Raw genomic sequence first — 18,541 nt, forward strand, 5'->3', positions numbered from 1 at the left:
ATTGTGGTGTCACTCCCAGGTGACCCCAAGCTTTATCCCCACCAGCCCCACTTCCCCTATCCCAACATGGACCTCCAATAAAGGAAAAGTTTCTGCCTCCCTGTGAGAGAAGCAGTGTTACAGGCAGAGACAGATTCAGAGAGGGTGCAATGGAAGGTGATGGGCAGGTTTCTCCTCCCTGCCCACTCCTCCTGGGAACAAGCATAGGGAGCAGGAATTGACCGTCCCACCACTGCTGCTGCTGCTGTTCCTGCTAGGCAATCAAGTGGGGTGGAGAGGAAGGTGAGAGGAGAAGAGAGGAAGTGCCCCTGAACATGGAGGGGAAGAGGAGGAATTCTCACCTACTTTGGAGACTTAACATTTTTACAATCCCCTATCTGCTGCTTCCACAGCAGTCTGTCCACACTTGTTTGGGAATGGATGAGGCTGGGAGCAGGGGTGCAGCCACAGCTGCAGTACTGGTTGCTGCTCCCACATACCACCTTTGCAAAAGCCTGGATGTGCTTCTGTGGGAAAAGGAAATGTAGCAACAGCCACAGCAAAAGCATAGATTGGGGGGTTGGGGAGTGAGCTAAGGAAAGTCCCATAATCCAAAAAGCCCAAAAAAGAATTCCCTTCAGGGTGTTGTGCTGCCTCTCAGACACCAGCTGGTGCTGCCATACTATATCTGCACTTCAACTGTGCCTCCAACCAAGGAGCTTGATTGGAGCTTGGATGGCTTCCTGATTTTATGGCAGGCAGAATTTGCTTATATATTTTACAGACAGGAGTTTTTAGGTTTGATTTTTTTTCCAGAGTGTCCATATATTTTTGGACAGTTGATGAGGGGGAAGTCCCAAACATTATAGGACATACAAGAACTGGGATTCCTAGGTTGAAAACGCAGGCTTGTAAACAAAGTACCTATTGGAAAACTTACATTCTAGAGTAGAAAAAAGGGAGATTATTTTTTGTTTCAAGTATCCAAAATAAATGTAAATGAAGCATTGAATAACAGTAACTGTAGCACTGCATGGAGAGGGATTACCAAAAATTTGGTGTCGTGTATATATAAATAAAATCAGTAAGTGGTCTCTATTTTTAAAAATTGAAAATAAAATCATTTTTGTTATACTTTTCTCAGTGGGAAGTAAATGATTTTTAAAAACAAATTTAATAAATCTCCTAAAAAGTAGAATTCAGGTCAGGTTGAATTGTACAAATGCTTTCAGCTTTTAAAAACAGAGAGAAAAAAACCTTTGAAAATGTCAAGTTTTTAATTTCAGTATCTTTGAAATGAACTGTAACACTTTGGAAAAACAGAAACACTTTTGTATGAATTTAATTTAATTTTCATTTAAGAATTAGCCTAAAATAAATACACACATAAATAAAATGGATAAAGGTTTACTCAAACTCAGAACACATGTTGCAATAGGAGAATATTTGTTTTTCAGGGTTGGCCCTTTCCTCCACATCTCCACTGCCCCCCCCCCCGCCAAAAAAAATAGAAAAAAAAATATTCTGTATTTGGCCTGAGACATTAATTTTCCCCCATCCTTATTTTTCCAGCTCTACCAAGCATTCTTGAAAATTAGGCCATTTATTTAGGTGCCCAAACCTGAACTTAAAATCCAACCTTTTAAGTACTCTTGGTAAACTGAACCCAGGATTCCTTGACAGTAAAAGTACCAATTTTTCATTCTTCTATAAACATTGAGATAACAAAAGAATGCATTCCCCATCATAATTCTATTGTCCTATGCTGTCATTAGTTGCATTACTTTTCTCTCTCTCATGCCAACTATGTTCCATGGAGAAATTCCAAACAACATAGCGTATAATTCACTGTGATATTTTACAAGCCAGCTGTATGTTTACAGATTGTTTGCAAGCTCCCACTTAATTGTAATTGTTCCTCAACAATGAATGCAGCAGCTCCATTCTCATGTTTTCACTGACATTTGCATTCAAGCAATACATGTGACTGCAGTCTTGTTGGCTTTGTTCCCATAAGAAACAATGACATTTATACACAATCCAAAAATTCACAAAAGTATAAAAAAAAATCCTCTCTCATATTTTTCAACTTTTCGTAAGAAGGACCTTGAAAATATGAAGGGGGCTAAGAGGTTGGGGTGGAACAGCAGGAGGAAAGGTATAGTTGTCTGTATGATTTTTAGATATTATTCTTTACAGCTGGTGGCCCCGTATGAATCAGAAAGTTTTTTTCTGGGTTAGGACCAAATCGAATGAAGTCCACATAGTGGAGTATGAGTGCATATATAAAAAGTTTATAGCAGAGCAAGTCTAGAATATTCCCACATGAAACAAGGCCTGTTTTTCAAATACATTTAGGGCCCAGCTTCTTCAGTTTGTATGGTGATTTACACCTGGGCAGCATGTAGAAATTCCCACAACACATCCTTTTGTCTACAGCTGGAGAACTCATGGGCCTGGCAGGCAGAGGATGTCACCCAGCCGGAGGTGTGGCACATGGAGGACCTGGCCCAGGAGGACGCATGGTGGGTGGATGACCTGGCATGCAAGGAGGCACAGGACTGGGCAGACCAGGAGTTCAGCGCAAGGCTCCTGGCCCTGGAGGAGCTCCACATCAAGACCTTGGAGTGGCAGGCTGTGCTCATGGCCAGAGCAGTGGAGATGACAGAGGACCACTGACTGCTGGGCACTGTCCTGGTACTGGCAGTCACCTTTGTGCTGCTGCTGCCTTGACCCCAACCACAGCCCTGTCTGCCCCCTGGCAGCCACCTACCACCCAGGAGCAGGCCCCCACATGAGCCTGGGCAGAGGTCCAGCACCACCTCCACTAGCCAGGAGCCCCTTCCTCAGGCCCAGCCCCAGGTACCCTGCTACTCCCCACCACCACGTGGTCCCAAGCCACTGCTTGCCCCAGCTCCATGTGGCTGTGAAGCAGGACTTGCCTGCTGTGGGACCAATACTGTGCACAGGCCCTGCTGCACCTGGCCACTGGCTGCTGGAGGGGGAGTTGGGTGCACTGGAACAGCAGCAGCCACTGTCGCCATACCCATGGGATGCTGGGTGTCTGTGAGTTTACTTGATTATGGAGGGGATCTGGTGCAGACATGCAAAAAGCCCAAGGCAGAACTGATCTAAGTCATGTGAGTTCTGTGATTTCTGTAAATGGCATAGTTTAGATTGGTAGCAAGCAAAATACAAATTTGCTATTTGGTTGGGTGGGGGGGGGAACGACAATTTTACACTGGTTTCCACCACTTTTAGAGAAGTCTGTGTGTGCCAGTCTTCTGATCTGTTATGTGTATTGACCAGTTTCCGATAACTTATTCTGCTAAAAGTGTAATGTCTGTACCTGGCCTCAGAAGTTAACTTAAACTAAGCAGCACAACTCAAAGGTAATTCTCACCCAAATTGACATAACTTTAAAGGGCAGTTAGTACTTCTTATTAAGCCTTAATGTCTGATTATTCAAATTTTAAGTGCTCTTCATATGATCTAATTCTAATATGTAATCTCACCCCAAATAAATATTTTCAATTATTCAATGCTTCTAGGCAGGAGCATTGTTGAGCAGCCCCATGCTTTGAATATCAGTGGTGCACAGAGATGGCAACTGCAACAGGCCTGCCAATAGTTGCAGAAGTACTGGCTGGCTCCTTTTGTATCCCCATCCAAGGATGCAGTCAGGATTGGTGCCACGCATCCCAGTGTAGTTATGTTACTTGCTCTAGTTTCGTCATTTGCACAGGTTAGTTTATATGGAACTTGATGCTCTGCCAAGGAAATGTCAGGGCTCCAAGGAATACCATGTAGCATTTTCATTGATTTCCACAGAATATTGCTGTTATTTCAGGATTCATTGCTTGCAAGAAGAATGATGGAGAAGTATCCTGTACACTGTATTTTGAGAATACCAATATCCTGTCCAAGAATATTACAATGCTGGACCTTCAGGAACAACTTTTTTTTTTTTTATTTGATTGCATGTGAAATGTGGAATAGAAGGATTAAAATAATGCCCTGAACCATGAATAACAACTGTAAGGTCTTTTACATATCCCTCTGGATTTTTATTCGTGACCTGTGCTGTTTTTCCATTTTCTCTCCAGTAATCCCTGCCTGCTGGAATGATTTTAGACAACATAAAGGCTGATCTAGTTTATGCCAGTTCAGAAGGACTTAAGGATCCATGTAACTTAAATGTATCCATCCATCCTTTTTCCAAGTTATGCTTCTAGGACCCACTTAGGATCTGTTATTTGTGCCCATGCCTTTCATCTTACTCTATTTCGTTGCCATGGTAATCATCTAATGTATTTTTGGCAATTCTCAAATGCAGTTAAGCATTCCAATGTGACATTCTACCATAATTGCCTTATACTTCCCTTTTGCAATATAGGTGCTGCCCTGTGTGCTGAATATATTATGTGATCAAAAGTTCACTTATGCTTACAATCCATCCTCTCACCATTTTAGAGGTCTTTTCCCCAGAATTTAAAATATAGGATGGGAGATTTATTTTTGTAGGTGTTTAAATATTCATATGCAGAGGAAGATTTCATAGACATTAGCACTGGAAGGGACCCTGGAGGATCATTGAGTCCCGCCCCCTGCTCCAGGGGCAGGAAGTCAGCTGGGGTCATAGGATCCCAGCAAGATAAACATCCAAATTTCTCTTGAAGGTGTTCAAAGTAGGTGCTTGAACCACCTCCAGTGGCAGGCTATTCCAAACCTTGGGGGCTTGGACAGTAAAGAAATTCTTCCTTATATCCAACCTGAAACGGACATGGAGGAATTTGTGACTGTTCGACCCTGTCATCCCTTGAGGCACTTTGGCATACAAACTTTTCACCAGGTCCTGGTGGACACCCCTGATAATCTTGTAGGTGGCCACCAGATCACCCCTGAGCCTGCCCTTTTCCAGGCTGAAAAGTCCCATAGCTCTCAGCCTGTTGTCATAAGGTCCATTTTCCTGACCTCTGATCATGCGTGTGGCTCTCCTCTGCACTCTCTCAAACTTCTCCACATCCTTTTTGAATTGTGGAGCCCAAAACTGGATGCGGTACTCTAGCTGCAGCCTCACCAAGGCTGAGTACAGGGGGAGAATGACGTCCTGGGATTTGCTTGAGAAGCACCTGTGGATGCAAGCCAGTATTTTGCTTGCTTTACTAGCCACAGCAGCACACTGAAAGTCCATGTTCATCTTGTGGTCAATCATGACCCCCAAGTCCCTTTCGTCTGTAGCTAACCAGCGTAGCGCTACTGAGCCTATAAGCAGGCTGCAGGTTTTCCTCCCAAGGTGGAGAACCTTGCAGTTTTTGGTGTTAAACACCATCAGGTTCTTGTCCACTCATTTCCTGAGCCTGTCAAATCTGCCTGGATCACCCTCCTGTCCTCAAGTGTAGATGCATTACCCCAGAGTTTGGTGTCATCAGAAAAAAGAAACAAATACAAAAACCAATACTGTTTTATAGGTGATCAAAGTTTTTTAATGGCACTTACTGTAGGTAGAAAACAAAGGACATGTCCCAAGCAGGAACATGCATTCCCCAGGGATAACTAGCAGTGGTGCACATTTGTGCCATTGCAACTTGTCCCCAGGGAATGCCCCAGCACACACACACTGGCACGCAGCAAGTTGTCCTGGGTTGGGTAGGGGAGACTGGGGTCAGCACCTGGGCTGGCCCCAGCAACCTTACCTGGGGTCCTGGAGACCTGGGGCTCCAGCAATGGTGATCTGGGCACGTGGAGCCCAGCCAGCAGCCAGAGTGTGGCTCTGGCCAGCCAGGCTCTGGTTTCAGGTAGTGCATGCTGCCACCATATGTGCCATCCCACTTTTTTTTTTTGGCTCAGGCTTTTTTTGACACTGGGACCTCCTTGTGTCAAAAAAAACTACTGCAATACAAATTAGTCACATGGCAAATGCCTGTGTATATGGCAAGTTCAGTATACAGCATCGCAGACAGGTCTGCAGTACCACAAACTGCAGATGTGTGCTTGTGGGGGGACACCCAAGGTGCTGAAACAAGCTGATGATGCAAAATAGCAATCATTGATTTAACTAGCATGCATCAATGCAAACAGTCCAGAAGTGCAAGACCTATAAGTACTTGCTCTGAAGATCAAAAACTTGTATTCAAATTTTACATATTGTGAGAGACAGTCCTAAACATGTTTAAGAACAGAATATGAATTATGCAGGTATAATGACCTAAATTTCTGTTTTAAAATAAAATATAGCATGCATAAAGTGGCTAATATTCAAGTAGAACTCACATAACATTTTAGTTTTAGTCTAGTCCTGAGTGTGTTTGTACCATCTATAAAAGGACTGTGTCACTATTAATTTGTTGGGTGTATATAGCACAAATACTGTTCACTTTATTCTTTTTCCATTTTGAGAATAAGAATAAAAAGAATGCAATAGAAGCACTAACTTAATCCAGTTCAGTAATCCCTTGAAACCATTTGCATTATCACATTACTTTCCCAGTTATTTATTTTGCTAAAGTATTTAACATTTCTTTAAGTTCATGTACCATGTATTGATGCATAGCAACAGTACCAAGGTTAGGATCTCCCCTCACTTTCATTCTGACTGATGGAATTATTCTTGATTAACAACGGCCTCCTGAAAGAAAAATAGATGATTTGACTTTCTTAGGTCTTTGTTGGGAAGGGCAGCATGTAAATAAATAAAACAAATAAAGCATTACTTCAGGCCTGCTTCTGGAGAGTTCCAGTTTTTATGACTTTTACATAAAAGTTAGCAGCATTGATATAAGGCTGCTTCTTGTCTAAGAAGTGAATGTGAAATTACATGCATTGCGTCACCTCCATACTTAAAATAGTCTGCTGGCTCTGTATTTCTTTCAAGTACAGATTAAGATTGCTGCCCTGGCTGTTCTAAAACCCTCTGCAGATTTGTCTCATCGAGCTGGGGTCAATTAACATAACCTGGAAGTATCCAAACTGTTGGCCTTTGGAGTAGAGTTTCATCTAGACTCATGCTTCTGCATTCTCGCATCTTGTACCTGCCGCCTTCCATAACTACTTGAGTCACTGAACACTGACTTTTGCCATGTTACAGGCTCTTAACATTTTGCAACTCTGACACACATGATTGGGGCCAAAAAATAAAGTTTATTCTCTTAGAAGAATTCCTATGTGTCGACCCTTAATACACACGACACAATCTTGGTATTTTCTTCACCTCTGCAACTCTTGACACATAGAATAGATATTGTGTTTCAGTCCTCCAGGATTCTTAGAATGAATATTCTTTCCTTTGCTTCTCTCTCCCTTTCTCCCTCTTGTACGTCTTAATTCTCTCAGTAACTGTGCATTATTTAAATCTGGGATACAGTTTTCACGAGAAGGTTTTCAAATGTACTACATAGTGTTGAGGCTTAGTAAGCTAATTTTCTTAGTTACTAAATCAGAAACTTCAGGGCATGAGGACTGGAAAAAAAAAAAGATTTGTCTACTTTTAAACAAGTCTCCTGGTCCATTAAATAAGCAGCCTCAGTTTTTTTAGTGGGCTGATTATCTCTCTGTCTCCTCCAAAAATTACAATACTTCAGTCTTACCTACTTATATATTTCTCCTAGCTTCGCTAAAAATAAAAACTTTTCCTTTTGCCATGCATTGCAAAGGGATAGTCTTCAAATAGCCAATACATACTCTAATAATGTTCACTAGCTGTACACTAAAAATGTTCAGGAAAGAAAGGGGTGGGGGAGAGGAGGGCAAGAAGAGAGAACTTATCAAGTTGCATTTGCCAGGGAAATGTAGGTAGATAGAATGTAATTATACAACTGGAATTTGGCCAAGATCCTGGGGCTAGTGTTCCCACTCTTACAGAAAGTGCTGTGGAAGTGTAATGAATACATGTGGCCAGGACCTTGATTTTAATTAGTTAATGTTTGAAGATGTAAACTGCAACATTATGATGTTGTATGTCCTCCAGTAGCACAGCACCTTCTAGTCATATAATGCATGTGGTACCATTTGTGAAGCAAAGATTGTTTGAAGATCCAAAGTTAGAGGTAAAAGTCTTAGCATATCTTCAGATAAACTGCTCTTTGGGAAAATCAGGTACCACCGAATAATCCAAAAAACACCAAGACTAAGAAGTTTCTATAGGTCTGAGTAATTATGTGATGAATTGGCTGGTTTTATGAGCTGTATCCTCTTTCTTCTAAATGGATTCAGAAATTTTCAACTGTTTTTCTTGAAGCACAAAGGGCACTGAAAGTTATTTTTGGAAGTCAGATTCTTATATGATCTTGTGACTTTAAAGTAGACAAAGTTTCATCCCTGCTGTTGCTATGAAAATCGGAAGCTAGGGATAATTTGCAACGTAGAACTTCACCATTTAAATAAGAAGGCCACATATTTGGTCCAACCATAAGAATGGATAAAAGTATGTTTCTCTTATCTCTTGAGTCCATAGGTAATGTCTGAATATCAGTATTCCAATTAAATGTTAGGACATTTGGTACAGCATTTCTAGTAAGAGAGCAGTGGCTTGCATGGTCGGTGGTCCCTGCATTTTTAGACTTCTGGTTCCAGGTGGAACAGGAAGACGGTAACTGCTAAAAATTTAGAAAGAGAAACATTTTTTTAATTATTTTGGATTTTTTCATGTGTAACAAAGTCTTACGGCATTTCTGCTTACCTAGTCCTGTTCTCTTATCCAATATAAACAGTAGATCTAATTATGAAAGAGAACCAAAAACACCACAAGTCCTCCCACCTCCCTCCCCAAAAGAAACAGATGCCCACCCTCTCTCATTACAAAGCAAATAAATATCTGCTTTTAAACTACACAAATTAAAAACACCTTTGTCACAGGTAAAAATTTTGGGCATTTATGGTGCAATGACAATCATGGACATCTGTTCACTTGGCTTTTTTGCTGCCATAAAAATGTTTATCTATCACTACAGGATCAAGGAACACAGAAAGGTTTAGAGGAGAGGCTGTTGCTACTTGGGAAGGTCTGATTTCTAGATGTGAAAGCAATGGATGCTGCGAATTCTCAGCATCTATGAAAACCAAACCATTTCTCCTTTTCTCCATTAATGAGGTGGTTTTACTTTATTGGTGTCTTAGAGGGTAACATATCTGGTAGGGTAAATATGAATGGTTTGGTTAATCCTCCTTTTGGCTAAAGATCTGGAATTTTACTCCAGGAATAGTGAGACAAAAGTGTGTATGAATCTTCAAAGTGTCGTGTTGAAAATATCTTTCTAATGCCACCTGCAAGTTTCACCAGTTTTTTTTTCATCTGTAGCTTACATTGCTGTGAACTATAGAAATCAAAATATGATGTGAAAACAAGGCTAATCAAGCTCTAGTCTACTAAAGGCTTTGAACATTGGGACTAGAAATGAAAGAAAGATCGAAAGGAAGCCATCCGGTCTACAGTGAAAATATTTAGTTAAAACATTAGGTGTGACAGATCTTCCAAAATGCTTATCCATGAAAGATGGAATAATCAAAAGCAGAAATAATTTTGGTTAAAACAACACATCTAATTGAACACAGTAGTTCTACAGGTTTTCAAAGGGAACAGGAGGGTGGCTGTCTGATACAGGCCAGCTCAGCCCACATTTTAATATTTAATAAGCACAAGACACACCTATCATCTATTATATAAACCCTTTGAAATGCAACTTAAATGAAAATCCTGGATGTTGCTTTGCATCTTTAATGAGCCCAAGGGATGTTAAAGTCCTGGATGTACAAGAAGGTAAACTTGCTGAGCTGGATATCAGGTTTTTTAATTTCACTAAGCATGTTTTTCTTCACACATCTCTGCCTGCTCTTTTCATACTTTTTGGGGAAGCTTTATATGCTTAATACAATATTCAAAGTAAAGGACTTTTAAAGGTCAGTATACCTCCCATACTTTGATTTGTTTTTGTTTTTGTTTTCTATTAGGTTTGTTTTCTCTTGGAACATTGCTAACCTTTACTCTTTGGAAAGAGAAGTATTTTCTCTAGTTTGCTGTCCGCCTAGCCACAGACTGAGATGTCAGCTGTATTTGATCTTTCTCCTTTGTGAATGACAGTCATTTGTATTCAAAGGAATTACCTATTTCAACCTTGCAGTCGGAAAGGGCTTAAGTGAACAGCCCACTGATTCTTTCCCTCATCATGTGTAGTTTCATTATGAATCCCACTAGGAAAGATTTTAGAAACATTTTTCCCAACCCTAATCATTTTGGAGCAGATCTTGCTGACTCTAATAAAGCTAGTGAGCCCTGCACTCTTACAGTTGCTGAGGGTAGTATTTTTATTATTGCCTATTAGTTTTTTGGTAGTGTCCAAAATCCCTAGTCAGGATTGGGGGCTCTCTGTGCCAAGAGTTCAGAAAGAGGTAGAAAGTATCTCTGCCCTGATGAATTAAAAGCTCAATAGACAGGAGAGAGAAAACAGAAATAGGCAAACAACTTGCAAGCAAAATGGTAAAAGTACACAATTTACTAATTAATTTTTCCTACTATTTCTGTTTTAATTAAATTTAAGTTTGCTTCGTATGCTGTTCATCTTTTCTTAATTTTCATTTGTGCCTGATAAAGCTTAGATGGAGATTTATGTTTATGGTGCAAGATTTTCAAAATAAACAATCTCTTCAAGATCATGGACTTGAAATGAGGGGAAAAGGGTGTCATGGCTTCCCCAGAGGAACACTTATTTGGGATACCCAGCCTTATAACAGCCTCAGGAATTACCAATATTTCTCTACGTTTTCCTCAAGGTCACTGCTTCATATATTAAGATGAAATAGAAGATCTATATCCAAACCTGGATACCATCTATAATTGGACTAAAATCTTAACATTATCTATCAGCTCTAGTCCTATCCTTCAGTTTCTGCAGATGCCTTCTCCGCACACTTTCCTCTTTTTTCCCCCAGCATATTAATTTCCGTCTCAGGACACTCAGCTGAGCTTATTTTCCTTAGCTCCTTTGGGTACCAGATGTGGGCAGTTCACTGAATGGTAATTGCTGAGACCTTCTGTTACATCAGTATCTGGTAATTCCTGAGAAACTTAGAATCTGTAAAGTTCCTGAAACCTTCAAAACCCATGAGGCCTGCTCAGAAGACATCCATGCTGAAAAGAAAGGAGAACTAGTAGGTGCATCAGAGGCTGTATAGATGCAGTGGGAGCCCCCAGTAACATCAGCAGGAGTATGTGATCAGACTGGGCTCTGTTTAATGTCTGTCTCCTAAAGCCGACCTGGAGGTTGGAGGGCTGTCCCAAATGAGTTATCAAAGCACATGTAGCAATAAAATGTACACAATACAGATTCCCATAGCCAGCTCTTTAATTAGTGCTGTATTAGCTCTTTCCCTCAGCAGACAGATGTTAGATCACATGTATCAGCATCTGGTACTCATGGCAGATCCAGACCTTGTCATTTTCAGACATGGAAAGGGGGAAAAGTTGGGAAGACCTCCCTCTACCTCCAATACTGTCCACACACCTGGCACCTGGTCACTGGTTTCATGCAGAGCTCAATAAAACAAATAAAGCATTCCTTCAGGCCTCCTTCTGGAGAGTTCCAGTTTTTCTGACTTTTACATAAAAGTTAGCAGCATTGATACAAGATTGTTTCAAGTACATTCAACTGCATGGGGAAAAAAATTCAAGTTGGTCATCTTTTATTTTGTCATTTAGGCTATGAAAATGCAGGAATTACTCATTCTGTGTCATGTCAGAGGCAAGAAACTGAACCTCTTCATCCTGTATTGCTGCTTCTGTGGTACACTCACTATTCCAGTCTTCAGAAATCACTTATATAGGCTATATGAATTCCTTGATCCAATCTAGCAGGGGGTTGTCCTTTCTGGGGACTGGGGAAGCCCAAGTCTGTGCGACTCTGGTTAAAAGACTGATAGCGAAACCAACCTTGGCTTAGTTTGTAGCATACTTTTTGATTCTTTTAACAGAAACAACAGCTAACACCTGCCTTCTGAGAGAGTAGGCCTTTTAGCTTCCAGTTTGGCTACACAGCCAAGGAGAATAAAGATATGCTTGGAGGACACACAGGTGGCTTGTTTCATTTAGTGATTGGCATGGAAGGATATATTTTCTCTCTACTGCAAACCCAGATACTATGGAAAGGTGGCACTCAGGAGAGTGATTAGACTTGGGAAACATCAAGAAAACATTTTGGTTCAAGTAATGTGTCTTCAAGCCATCATTGTTTTTCTCCAGAACATTCAACCAATGTCCTTCAACACCTTTTTTCCTCTGGTTAATCAAGGAAAAAAAAGCGTGTTCTCCTATCTCAGCTGATGGTTGTTTTTAATGGATAATTTAAAATAATTGATGACCTTCATCAGAATTCCTGATTTCTGAAACCTACCACCTCTTCCCACAAACAACTTATGTTGTTTATAGACAATCAGACTAAGTTTTCAATTATGTTAAGGGCTGTCCTCCTCTCACCTTTGAATACTTGTAGTTGCAGATTTCACAGGTCAGCCACAACTTTTAATGACTGTGGAGAAAGCCTTTGCTATGTATTCAGATGAATTTTAGTATGAGAGATTGAGAACACTGGGGGCACGGACAGAAATGACATGTCACATGATCAGACTCTTAAAAGTGCTCTAAAACCATGCCAAAACAGAAGAGCATGGCTGCAGAGCCCTCCAATCCTGCGACAAATTAACCCTTGTCCTACAAGGCTTCAAATGAAAACACTCCTAAGCAGAGCAACTTCATTAATTTCTGGCTGCTCCAGAAGCCCCACCTGAGCTACTGTCTCTGGATGGGAGGGGGGAGAAGGCAGGGGAAGTGGATTGGAGCCCCTCACCTCAGGGGACTCCAATCTACTCATCGTCCCACTCCAGCAGAGCTGCAAAAACCCCAAAATGACCTCCCTTCCCTGCTTTCTCCCCACTCCCATCCAGAGACAGTAATGGAGCTGTGAGCACTGGGACAGAACCAGGGGAAGAGATGGAGAAGAAGAGATGCAGGAGAAGAGCCAGGCTCTCTGGAGTCAATCCTCCACCCTTCTGATCCAACAGTTAATGTCTGTTGGGTCAGGAGGATCGATCCAACTCATGGCAATTTTTATAAATCAGCATGAGTTAGACCTGGGAGCTGCACTTCCGTATGCACCATGGAGGGTGTATTTGTAGCTAGGATTTGAACTACAGTTACCATCCAACTTTCAAACTGCTCAGTTCAAACTGTATTTGCTGTTGGTACAGAGCCACATGCTTTATACCATTTTCTGCTGTTCCTGAAACCACTGCTATTAGTTTTTGTGAGCCAACAGTATTTCCATCTCTAAATTCTGTGGGCTATCAAAATTTACTTGAACTAGCAAAATGAAATGATCCTTAGTAAGGTATGCATGGGCGAATGCCAGTCAACATACAGAAAGAAGTATGCTTCACCCAGGGGAGGTCATTTTTATTGCCAGTTCATTACTGTTGTATTAAAGTGCATTACAATTACATTATTGTTAGTATGTTATTCAGCTATTTAAAGTCAAAAAAGGAAAAGAAAATAACCCACTCTCAAGTGTAAGTGGAGTATGGCTTTTTTCAGTCCAATTCACAAAATAAACAAAGACACCAAGGTCCAGCACTCCTAGGAACCTTGGATTTCTGAAAGCTACACATTGTCCTGGAAAATTGTGTAAATTTTCAAAGCATTAAGTGGCAAATCACTTCCTGACCTGCAGAGAGCCCATACAGTCAAAGAAAAAAATAAGTCCAACTTCCCCAGTTTCAGCTATTAAAATAACTCTGAAAAATAAAGGTTCAAAGTTCTGAAGAAGAATGCCTAGCACCCAAAAGCTTGTCTGTCTAAATCTATCCTAACGTGCAGTTGGGCCAGTAAAAGATAACACCCATAAAAATCTTTTCAGCTCAACATTTTGAAATTCTCAGTTTTAGTTCTTTTGCATGCTTTCAGTTCTGTCCCTCCAGTGACTAAACACCCAGCATTCATCCCCCTCCAACTTCATTAACAACACTCTACAATAAGTGGAAATGGAAAGACTCTTTTCTCCTTATAGCCATCTTTCTTCACCTACTGTGTGCCTGCAAAAACAAGATGTTGCATCCCCTCCCAGAGAAAAAGGGTTAACTATTTCACTGGTGAATGGGAGAAATATTTATTTACCTTTCACATGATGATATAATATCATGAAGAGACTCTGTGCACCAAGCAAAGGAATATACAATGTCTGTCTTTGTGGTTTTCTAATTTGCCCTGCCAGTTTTTATATCTCTGTATCTGATATACTTCTAAACCCATACTCAAAGAGCCCCAAAGTTAAGAGTAATGTCTACACTACAAAAATATCTACAGATTCAATAATTCTGTGAATGAGTCCCTGGTAAGGAGTGGAGTAGCTGAGCTTTTTCAGGTGACTCTCCACCTAGAAGGGTCCTCCCCTTTATCTAGGTTTTGCTTCAGAGACTTCTGGATATAGATGTTTTACCATGCAACACATAAGGAATCCTGTTTTCCTACTGTTTCATCCCTGCATCACCTGTTCATTACTTGTGTTTCTAGCAGGCACTGATGGCAATTCACTTCCTCCTCTGTCACTGCCTTATGCTGAGCATGTAATGGTGTAAATGTCCTTGTTTTTAGTTGCTCCATGCATATCTCTGCCTATCACTCTGGCCACCTATAGTCATGACTATCACCAGTTGCTACATTGAGAAAAATCCCCAAGTCTCTTCAATGCTTTCTGGTAATAATGGACAAAGGTGGGATGAATCGTGTTTAGCTTATCAACATATAGATATTAGCTCTCTGTGGGTGCATGCAAACATTCAAATCAAACAGCTGAAATTTAGCAATTTAAGCCATTTGAAATGCAAGCAGCTGAAACCTATACAAGTATGCAAATTGTCTGTGCGCTCTGCAGACAGCCTGCAAGGCTGAAAGCACCCAGGCAGGGGGACTTACAGCCCGCACTCCAGTCTTCTTTGCAGGGTTCCCTGTCTACCTGGGTACCGGTGAGAGAAGCCAAGGGCACAGGTCAGGGTGACTGGCTGGTGCCCCAAGGGACCACTCTCTCTCCCCAAAATACCCCTTCCCTCTCTCACAGCTGTTAGGCTGTCAGACAACAGATCTACTGTGAGTCTCCTGTCTCTTAAGCCTGTTGGTTTCCCCTGCAGAACCCAAATGAATCCTTAGTCGTCCTAGACCACCTGTGAGATCCAGTACAGGTCAGGAAGGCTTCAACCTTGTCCAATGTGGTTATCTACCAAGTTATCCCCAAGTTATCTACCATTTCAGGCATTTTTTGTCTGGTTGAAGTGTGGATGCTTACACTCAAAGCAATTCAGTGACAGAATTGGGTCCGTCCCCCTTCATTCTGACAAAGTGGATGGAAGGCTGCGAAGAAATTTGAGGAACCAGGAAGTTTGTTAATACATAAAGAGGACATAGATGACTACCTATCTCTAGAAATTGTCTAACTTCTCTCGATGTAGGTATACCTAGGGCTGTCATCACAACAGCATCTTTTATTACGCTGATCAGTTCAATAAGGGAGACAAAGTTAGCTCTCCAACAAAATTCGTGCCCTATTCCAAACCAGTGTTTCAGATCCATCCAAGAAAATCCAGTCCTAAGTTATTCAAATTAGTGTTTAGATTTAATAAGTAATTTACACCAGAGCGCTCCAGCTGTTAGACAAAGCTTCCTAAACACCATCAGAAAATACAATCAAAAAGGGGATTGATTTGTTCCACTTTAAATGGACATAGCTAGAATTCAACAGTTGTGTTTTAAAGTGTATAGTTTGACATTTTTTCCCTATACCTACTCTGAAAAAAGAAGGTTGAAAGAGGGGAACAGACTTTTTACACAGGTTTTACGTAGTAACTATGTAAAATCAAAAACAGCGTGAAAGGATCTCACTCTTTAGCTAACATCTTCAAAGTCTTCATACTACTGTGTAGTTATCCCCTCTCGTTCTTTCTATCCCACCTCCCACTGTTAAATATATTCCTTTGACTATCCACTCAATACTGAGTTTAAAGTCTCTAGGAAGAATTACTTAGTAAGGAGCAAGTTTGAATAAAAAATGAAAACTTACATGAGAGAATCTTTTGCAGGCCTACTTCTGTATCTTCCCCTTTTCTTTTTCTCATACTCTTGATATTTAGAGTGAGGTGAGTTCTCTTTAAATCAGTTGAAAAGAAAAATTCAAAAACTTATGACTAAGATTCCCATTAGAAAGTGGTGGAATTCAAATTTACTGTACTAAAACCACATATATTTGTAAATTATAGTGCTCTTACGGAATTATTCATTTAGAAGAGGAGCTAAGGATTTATGTTTGCTATTTCCAAGATAACTATTTAAAATGTCAGTTATTTCAGCATCATTGTGTTGTATTTATCATTCCAATGTGGCACGCATGCTTGCTACAGCTCAAAGAGAGGTAGGCCATTTGAAAAAAAAAAATATCTGAAACTTTAATTGTGTTTTTTTCCCCCCGTCTCAGGCATACCGCAGAGATTGAAATAAAGAGATGCAATTGTTTTTTTAAAGCAACATATTAGCCAATGTTTTTTCCTTCCTATAATTTAGTGAAGTATATTTTGTGCTGCCTTATGCTGAAATTAGGTACAATGTGTATCTGAAGACTTTCTGTCCTGTAAGTGACCTGCAGAAGAACTATTTTGCACAGAAAATCAAGAGTAAGATGCTTTGTTTCTTGTTCCACATATGCAGACCTTTAGAAGCTTTATGCTTCCACAAAAAAGATCAGAAGGAAACAGAAATCTCAAAATCTCAAACTTTTATGTAACCTAAGGATGGTAATCCCTCTGTAGATTTTAACAGGGCCTTGTTTGAGAACATAAATCTAAGCAGGAATGCTGAAAAAAGTATAAGGTACCATTTTATTGGACTAAGTCAAACCCACATAAAGATGTTTTCAGATTACAAGGCTGCAGCAGTTCCACAAACAATGATTTCCTTTACTGAAAAAACTCCACATTTCATGGCAGCACTATAACTTACTGGATTTGGGCTTAGGAGACCTTTGGCAGTTTTCCACAAGGAAATTGTTGTGCTTACTGGGAGGCATAGAGCTGAAACTTTTTTGCTGCAATGAAATTTTGGAGCAATGTGCCATTTAGAACCTTATCAGTTTTGCCAAAGCTTTCATCATGTTATGGGTCCAAAATAATTACATAACATGAAAAATGCCCATATTCTCAATCAAATAAGATACAATTTATAAAGAGGATTATAAAAATAGTATACATTGCAAAAAAGGAATAAAGATAAAACCAGTCCAACCAAATATTGCACATGGGTCACTAAGTCATTATATCATCAGGTTAATCCAAATTGTTAACAACTCACTAGATTGTGTGCAGGTTTTCTAGCCCACAGGCTTCAGCAAGCAGCTATGTTCCCTTATGAGCAAATCAGCCAGTCCTCACGAGGTAAAACGCATAAGGTGTTTTCTTAGGTACCAAAAAGAAAAAGATGACAAAAAATACCCTGTTATGAACACTCCAGGAGGGGCCCCCTGGCTTTGGCCCCCCCTTTTAATAGGCAGTTGCAGTCACTGCTTGCTTCACCCTCCCAAACTGTCTCTTCCCAGCCCTCTCCTCTGGGTGTTTTAAACTCCAAGTGGGACACTCTCTCACTAATTAGAAACTCCTTAAGGACATTCAGATAGTGGCTTAAAAGGGCTGCCTGCCCCTTCTTAAGAAGACAAACCACCCTGTTACATAGCTCAACACAGATTTATCCAGATTACAAGTCATTGTATAAATAGGTTAGACATGTTGTAGCCAGGCCATGAACATCATGCAAAACTGCCCAAGGACACCAGTCCCCTGTGTCTTCACCACTCCATTCTTGTACAGTTTGTCCTGAACCAGAAATACAGAGCAGGCAGAACACAGGCTCTCTCTCTTCTGAAATAACCAGGAACTTGGAGGAAACTAATCTCAAGAAGCTGAAAAGCTGCCACAAAAGAATCAGAAAGGAACCATCTTGTACAGGTTGGGGGTGGTGGGGGGTGGTGAAGGGAGCCATATGGTGGATGGTCTACCAAGTCTGCATAACCTTTCAAAGTTGCTTTTTCAAACAGAAACATTTCCTGTGATCAGATTAAGTATTCCTAAAAAGAAAGACAGCCTGAAGCTCAGAAACAAGCTTCAGCCTCAACCCATGCATTTCATCCAGAAACCCCTAAACATTTTGCCTTCCTTCCTCCCCAACTGACTGGCTGAGAAATCAAGTATTTAGAGGGATGTAGCAGTACCAGCCCCTGAGGGTGGTTATGGCATCTCCTAGGCTCACGCCGATCCTGCTCCTACTCCATCTTCTTAGTGTACCCCCTCACTATATCACCTGCCATGCCTTGATCTATATAAATTCAGAGGTTGCCTTTGAGTCCTGGAGCACCCCTGGATGCCCTTAACTGACAGAGCTGGATGCTTGGTCTGATGCACCCCCTTTTTTCCCCCATCTCCCTCTGAACCCTCAGTCAGATACAACCATATTGCGGAGACCAACTGGCGGCTACAGGAATGGTGCTTC

Source organism: Gavialis gangeticus, unplaced genomic scaffold, assembly GCF_001723915.1.
Source record: "Gavialis gangeticus isolate Ggan-Ray unplaced genomic scaffold, GavGan_comp1, whole genome shotgun sequence".
Lineage (NCBI taxonomy): Eukaryota > Metazoa > Chordata > Crocodylia > Gavialidae > Gavialis > Gavialis gangeticus.